Source organism: Anomaloglossus baeobatrachus, chromosome 7 (genome assembly GCF_048569485.1).
Source record: "Anomaloglossus baeobatrachus isolate aAnoBae1 chromosome 7, aAnoBae1.hap1, whole genome shotgun sequence".
Classification (NCBI taxonomy): Eukaryota; Metazoa; Chordata; class Amphibia; order Anura; family Aromobatidae; genus Anomaloglossus; species Anomaloglossus baeobatrachus.
This window is the reverse complement of record NC_134359.1, coordinates 261,531,264-261,539,076: the sequence shown is the minus strand read 5'-3', so window position 1 is coordinate 261,539,076 and position 7,813 is coordinate 261,531,264. Positions and strand designations below refer to the sequence as shown.

At 42.9% G+C, this 7,813-nt stretch overlaps 1 protein-coding gene across 1 annotated transcript in view; it reads left to right on the top strand.

The window, feature by feature from the left end:
* Positions 1-3,853: 3,853 nt before the first annotated feature.
* IL4R (interleukin 4 receptor) overlaps positions 3,854-7,813 on the top strand; it is a 51,933-nt gene continuing 47,973 nt past the window's right edge. The window contains exon 1 of the mRNA XM_075318101.1: positions 3,854-4,023. The gene's annotated coding sequence lies outside the window, so the exon portion shown is untranslated. The remainder of the gene's footprint in view (positions 4,024-7,813) is intronic.

Genomic DNA, 7,813 nt, shown 5'->3' with positions numbered 1-7,813 from the left:
TAAGGTAAGCAGGTTCCTATACTCAGCTTGTAGTCTTGGTGTGACATACTTTAGCACTTGGAAATAACAGCCATTCCTCCCACCAGCCCAGGACTAGAGACCTCACACCAGCTCAAGGGTACGGCTATGGAGAGCCCTTGTGCTCCTACACAGGCTCCCTATTCTGGGAGGGAGGAACGGCCGTAATTTGTTGAAGCTAATGAACATCATGTGTGGCCAAGGAATTAAGAGATAATGTTATAGTGACAGGGTCCTTAAACTGGTTTATCACCATGTGAGGGCAGCGATTCATTCATCACTCATGATCCCTAATTCCAAACAGGATAGTGATGGTAGGATACGATTGATAATTGATAAGGACTTTTGATAGTCGAAGGAAGTGTTGAAAGTACTCCAGATTTACTTGGAGGTTTTGAGAATAGATCCAGATGTTGAGAGACTTGTAAACTTGTCACATTGGTGACTTATGGAAGAGGTCATAGTTTGAGGGATTGCTTAGTTCATAGTCATCTTCAATTACTCTACAAGAGACAAATTGCTGGGACCCTTAGGTGTAGAAAGTGGAAGGACTGTGACTTTATTCCTGGAAGTATCAGTTTCAGAAGCATGAACACTGGCTTAAAATATTGAAACATGGATTTCATCAACTGTAGAACTCAAGGAGTTGTCCATTTATTGGGGTGTCTGTATCTAAAAATTATGTTGATTAGACCAGCTCCATCAGTTGAGAAGAAGAATCTTGGAACATATCGGGGACATTTGAAAGGAAGAAGATACCTTTGGCCAGACGTTTCCGGGCTCAACACGGAGGTAATCCTCATTCCAGGAATCTAAAGGATTTGACCATCTCCTAGACGGGGACTCTGGGAAAATAAATCATTGGCGAAGAGGGAAAATAGATGTTCAGGATGAAAACTGTGAAAGTGTTAGGCCATTACATCATTTGCTGTACATAATCTTACTTTTGTAATTGGTAGCCAACTTAGGAATTGAACTTCTTCTGACTTTTATCTACAGCTAATGGTGCCTTTTTTTAATTAATGTAGCCATACTGAAGTGTAGCAGGTTCTGTTAAAGGGGTGTTATCAAGTTGGAAAGTTATCCTATATCCACAGAATAGGAGATAACTTTCTGATTGTTGGGAGTCCAACTGCTGTGGTCCCCAGCGATCTCAAGAACAACTGCTCAGAAGAACCCTGGCTGAATGGAGCAGAGGTCAATAATGCGCACTGCCTCTCCATACATTCTAATAGGAGTGCTAAAAATCAGCTAAGTGCATGCTCGGCAATCTGCAGGACTTCCATTTAGAATGACCGGAGTGGATGTGCAGATAATTAACCTCCACTCCATTCAGCTGGGACTCTTCACAGCACCATTTCTTGGGATCAGTGTAGACCACAGCAGTCAGACTCCATATATTGGCAAACAAAAATGGGATGGATATATTTTCTTACTTATTCATATAAGTTGAACTTTGATTTACCTTGTACTGTAGTTATAGTAATTTTAGCCAGTTTACTATTATCTTGCTTCATATACTCTTGCTCAGGTTAATACTGCTAGCTGTGCAGATTCTCTTTTACCCAGTGCTGCTAGGGTTAAGTAGACCCTCTGGTCTCCTGAACTCTGAATGAAAGCGATAGCCAGCTGTTCTCTATTTCCAATTAGCTCTGCTATAAAGACTTTCCTCCTAGCTCAGGTAATTGCTGGTGATAGTTTCTGCTTAGCTTGCCTTTAGAGAGAACCTGTGAGCTGTGAACCAGTCAGCCATTCAGAGAATATTTGCTGTGTGAAAGCTGTTTTGAGAGTCCTTCTTGGTTTGTCCCCTCTGATCCGCTGCTCATCATTACCTCTTGTTGTTTTGAGTGCTTTGTATGATTCTGTTTATTTTACCCCTGTCTGGCTAATTCTCTCTGTGTCTTCAACCTAGAGTGCTACTAGCGTTCCCGCTGCCCTGCATACTATACAGGGCTAAGTCCAGAGAAAAACAGTAGTAGGCGCGTGATCGGCGATGGGGTGTAGAACCCATATAGGGATGTTAGGGTTTGCAGGGATCAACCTTAGGTGAGTTAAGGAGGTGACCCTGCTTCCCTTTCCTTAGCATCAGGGCTCGCCATTGTATCATGTGTACCGCTCCGCGCTCGGCTGCAGCCGAGCCGCTCGGGTCCAGGCTCATTGGTGGGTGGCTCCGGACCCGGGGTCACTTCGCTCTGAAAGGGGTGCTGGCGCTTTTGGAAGGGGGGTAGGTAGTTGCACGGTCGGAGCCATGTTTGAGTTCGTGACGCCACCCACGGGTTGTGGTGAAGTTGGACACCACCTCTGCCATTACTGGGCACCCGGGGGGAAATGGTAGTGCAGCAAGATGTTAACTCCTCCGTGGGTAGGGATGATGGCCCCGGGACCCGTTGGGGATAGCTGGATAGTGCAGGGCGGTGCGCGGCCGGATGGCACTGTTGTACTCACAGTTATTGACACACACAAGTCTCTGGTAAACCAAGTTGATGGTGGTCAGTGCCCGCAGCCGGCTGCGTCTGGTCCCCCACCCGGTTTGGTGGTCTTGGCCTTTTTCCTGCACCGTGTTGTGTACTTGGGCTGCCTGCGCTTCAGCGTCAGGAGTCCACACCCCGGCCTGGTAGATGTCGGGAGAGCCCTTTTGCTCGCAGACGCTGGCCCGTGGGATCTCTCTGCCTGTGTGGTGGCTTTCTATCCACCTCGTTGGGCTGTTGTCTTCAGTTGGGACTTGGGTGGGAAAGGACCTATATTCCAGACCGCAATCAGTTAATTAACTCAGTCCAGTGGGTTCTGGACCTGGTTTCACTGTCTGAGTACCCCCCTTTGTGCTCCGGTTTCCGAGTCGGTTCACCGGGTCGGTACTGGCAGGCCACTACCCTGTCCCGGTCCACCACGGTTCCACCGAGCCGTCTTCCCGGCTCCTGCAGGCTAAGGCCACCGTTTGCCTCCTAGCCAAGGTACCAGGGATCTGACCCCGGCACCCGTCAGATTCCTTCACTCCACTACTCACTACTAACTACTGACTCCACTTTTCCCGCCTCAGGCTCTCTGAACTCCTCGGTGGGCGCGGCCAACCACCTGGCTCCGCCCCCTGGTGTGTCAATCAAGTCCTGAGGGGGGATGACTAGGGTTTAATGTTTGGCTGATGACACCTTATTGGGGGACAGGTGTAATGCGGGGGTCTACCTGTGACTACCTGGCTAGTCCAGGGCGTCACACATGTACCCTGTGTGTTGCAGCGCTCAACGGGGGGATCTCATGTAGTCAATGCGTGACAACTGGTCATGTGATACATGATTAATATGGATTTCTGTCCAAAGTCCCCAGCAAGCTTGGTAGGAAAAGAAGGGGAATTAGGATTCAATTATTTGTGATATTTAATCACTGGTGCTATCTACTGTTATTTAAAGGGGTTGTCAAGCCCAAGTCCATAACTCTGCAGTCACTCTATGTGTCACTATGTGACTGCAGACTTATGAATCCTCAGATCACAAGTACTTGATTGAACAATCCGGACTAAGTAAATAAGCCTTAACCGACTCTGATTAATACCAAACATGGATTAATGAAGCTCATAGATTGGGATCGACTCCAATAAATATCTCATATCTTATCTTCTGGAAATGCTATTTCATAAGTTTCGTAACTCTCTACAGTTCTTCAGAATATGTTTTCGAGATATGTGCACATTTGTTGTGCACTTTAACTTGAAGGGTTTCAGTTGCATGCAGCTTTCCAACCTGCAGGAGGAGAAGATAGTTTCAATTTGCATTCTGTCCCTGCCCATAAAGCCCGTGTCAGAGCTGGGAAACTATGCACTTTCAAAGTACAGGCGGAGAACAAGAAGTGAATTCAGTAGGCTGGGCTATCCTGCCTTCGAGCTGAGGAGGAAATGCGTGTGATGTGACGATAGAATAGCAGAAGAGACATTTCTGGGCCATGAAACTATGAGAAGGAAAAATATACCCTCACCTCAATCTCTACCGACAGGTGACTCAAGAAAAACCTAAGGTAAGTTTCCGAAAACCTATAAAGAGCTTTGAGGTGTCCAGGACTGTGAAGGGATTCTTGATGGACACAGTCAACTAATGCTGTCCATATGCTAAAGATTAGGATATGCCAGACTGCAGTCAGTCATACTTTGGGTCATTCTTACACACAATCCGACCATCTGTTATACTGGTAGATGATGGAAATTCATTTTTTGATTAATTTTGTTGATTTTATGTGTGTTTCCAGCTTTAGACATTTGATGTCGAGATGTTAATGTAGGTGAAGATAAGGCACGTTTTCATGAAAATAAAACATCATGGTAGAACATGTCGATTACATGTTATTCCTTTTAGATGGTTAGATTTTTGGTCTTCTTGGAGAACCTTAGTATCACATAAACGTGTGTCCACCAATAGAAAAAGATTGGCCTACTTAGTGTCAACAAAGCTTTACTGAAGACGATTTAGAATCTTCAAGAGTGTTGGTGGTTGTCCTTTCTAGGCTTATAATCCTTGAAATATGGTTTATATGCTTGTTTGTACAGACAATCCGGCCATCGGTTAAACTGGTAGTCATGATTTATTTCAGTGACTTTCATCTTATGTGTATTGCCAGCTTTAGACATTTGATCTCGAGATGTTCATGTAGGTGAAGATAAGACACGTGTTAATGAAAATCAAATAAACATCATGGTTGAACTGATCAATTATATGTTCTTCCTCTTAGGTATTAAGATTTTTGGTCTCCTTGGAGAAGTTTAGTATCAGATAAACATGTGCCCACCAATAGAAAAAAATTGGCCTACGTAGTGTCAATGAAGCTTTACCGAAGACAATTTAGGATCGTCAAGAGTGTTGGTGTCTGTCTTTTCTAGGCTTATCAACCTTGAAATATGGTTTACGTCTACCATTGTTGGCAATGTAGATCATTTCATTGATTAGGACTGTAAACTGTAGGGAAAGCTACCACTCAGACACAGGTGAGAAGTAACATGTTCCCACCAATAGAAAAAGATTGGCCTTAGTGTCAATGAATCTTTACTGAAGAAGATTCAGGATCGTCAAGAGTGTTGGTGGCTGTCCTTTCTAGGCTTATAAACCTTGAAATATGGTTTAAATGTACCATTGTTTGCAATATACTGTAGATCCTTTCATTGATTAACACTGTAAACTGTAGAGAAAGCCACCGCTCTGACACGGGTGAAAAGTAACATGTGCCCACCAATAGAAAAAAATTGGCCTACTTAGTGTCAACAAAGCTTTACTGAAGAAGATTTCGGATCGTCAAAAGTGTTGGTGGCTGTCCTCTTTTGGCTTATAAACCTTGAAATATGGTTTATATGTACCATTGTTGGCAATATAGGTAATTTCATTGATTAGAACTGTAAACTGTAGACAGATGTGAGAAGTAACCGAGAGAAGAAGGTCTACCTACTTAGCTTCAGCAAAGTTTTACTGTGGGAAACTTTAGGATCTATCAGAATGCCAAACAATTATTAAGGGTGATGGTGGCTCATCTCTATTAGAAATATAGTAGATCTGCCCAATTGTTTTAATGATGAATACCTGTAGCTCAAGACGAATCAGGAGAAACCATAGAGAAAGCCACTACACAGAGGTGAGACATACAGTCATATGAAAAAGTTTGGGCACCCCTATTAATGTTAACCTTTTTTCTTTATAACAATTTGGGTTTTTGCAACAGCTATTTCAGTTTCATATATCTAATAACTGATGGACTGAGTAATATTTCTGGATTGAAATGAGGTTTATTGTACTAACAGAAAATGTGCAATCCGCATTTAAACAAAATTTGACCGGTGCAAAAGTATGGGCATCTCAACATAAAAGTGACATTAATATTTTGTAGATCCTCCTTTTGCAAAAATAACAGCCTCTGGTCGCTTCCTGTAGCTTTTAATGAGTTCCTGGATCCTGGATGAAGGTATATTTGACCATTCCTGTTTACAAAACAATTCCAGTTCAGTTAAGTTTGATGGTCGCCGAGCATGGACAGCCACTTCAAATCATTCCACAGATTTTCAATGATATTCAGGTCTGGGGACTGGGATGGCCATTCCAGAACATTGTAATTGCTCCTCTGCATGAATGCCTGAGTAGATTTGGAGAGGTGTTTTGGATCATTGTCTTGCTGAATTATCCATCTCTTGCGTAACTTCAACTTCATCACTGATTCTTGCACATTATTGTCAAGAATTTGCTGATACTGAGTTGAATCCATGCGACCCGCAACTTTAACAAGATTCCCGGTGCCGGCATTGGCCACACAGCCCCAAAGCATGATGGAACCTCCACCAAATTTTACTGTGAGTAGCAAGTGCTTTTCTTGGAATGCCGTGTTTTTTTGCCTCCATGCATAACGCCTTTTTGTATGACCAAACAACTCAATCTTTGTTTCATCAGTCCACAGGACCTTCTTCCAAAATGTAACTGGCTTGTCCAAATGTGCTTTTGCATACCTCAGGCGACTCTGTTTGTGGCGTGCTTGCAGAAACGGCTTCTTTCGCATCACTCTCCCATACAGCTTCTCCTTGTGCAACGTGCGCTGTATTGTTAACCGATGCACATTGACACCATCTGCAGCAAGATGAAGCTGCAGGTCTCTGGAGGTGGTCTGTGGATTGTCCTTGACTGTTCTCACCATTCTTCTTCTCTGCCTTTCTGATATTTTTCTTGGCCTGCCACTTCTGGGCTTAACAAGAACTGTACCTGTGTTCTTCCATTTCCTTACTATGTTCCTCACAGTGGAAACTGACAGTTTAAATCTCTGAGACAACTTTTTGTATCCTTCCCCGGAACAACTATGTTGAATAATCTTTGTTTTCAGATCATTTGAGAGTTGTTTTGAGGCGCCCATGATGCCACTCTTCATAGGAGATTCAAATAGGAGAACAACTTGCAAGTGGCCACCTTAAATACCTTTTCTCATGATTGGATACACCTGCCTATGAACTTCAAAGCTCAATGAGGTTACAAAACCAATTTAGTGCTTTAGTAATTCAGTAAAAAGTAGTTAGGAGTGTTCAAATCAAGAAATTGATAAGGGTGCCCATACTTTTGCACCGGTCAATTTTTGTTTAAATGCGGATTGTACATTTTATGTTAGTACAATAAACCTCATTTCAATCCAGAAATATTACTCAGTCCATCAGTTATTAGATATATGAAACTGAAATAGCAAAACCCAAATTGTTATAAAGAAAAAAGGTTAACATTAAGAGGGGTGCCCAAACTTTTTCATATGACTGTAAGTTAAGTGAGACATTCATGAGGTTGTCTGATGAGAATAACCCATTTCATATGCCCTACTACACCAACATGAATGGCTACACTTCCTTTATACTACACTGTATATATATATATATATATATATATATATATATTATATAAAGCTGAGTGTATGTGTGTATGTCCGCTAAAGAAATCCACACCGTCGCATTTACAATCACGAAATTTTGCACAGACGCCCCATGTGACTCATGGGAACGTCATAGACTATGTTTGGGCGGGAAAATTTAACCCCGCGCTTTACAGTTACTCTTCAAAAATCCTGCCTCAATTAAACTGAATGGAGGTGGGAGCTATAGGTTATTAATAACAACTGTCAGTGGTTGCTATAGGAACAAAATAAACTGTTAGTATAAGAAGCTTATGTGTGAGGTAATAAGATGTCAGTGGGGAGACGGATAGAGAGAGACAGAAAAAGACAGACAGAGAGGGACAGAGAGAGGGAAACAGGGAAAGAGACAGACAGAGACAGACGGGGAAAGAGACAGAGAGATAGAGAT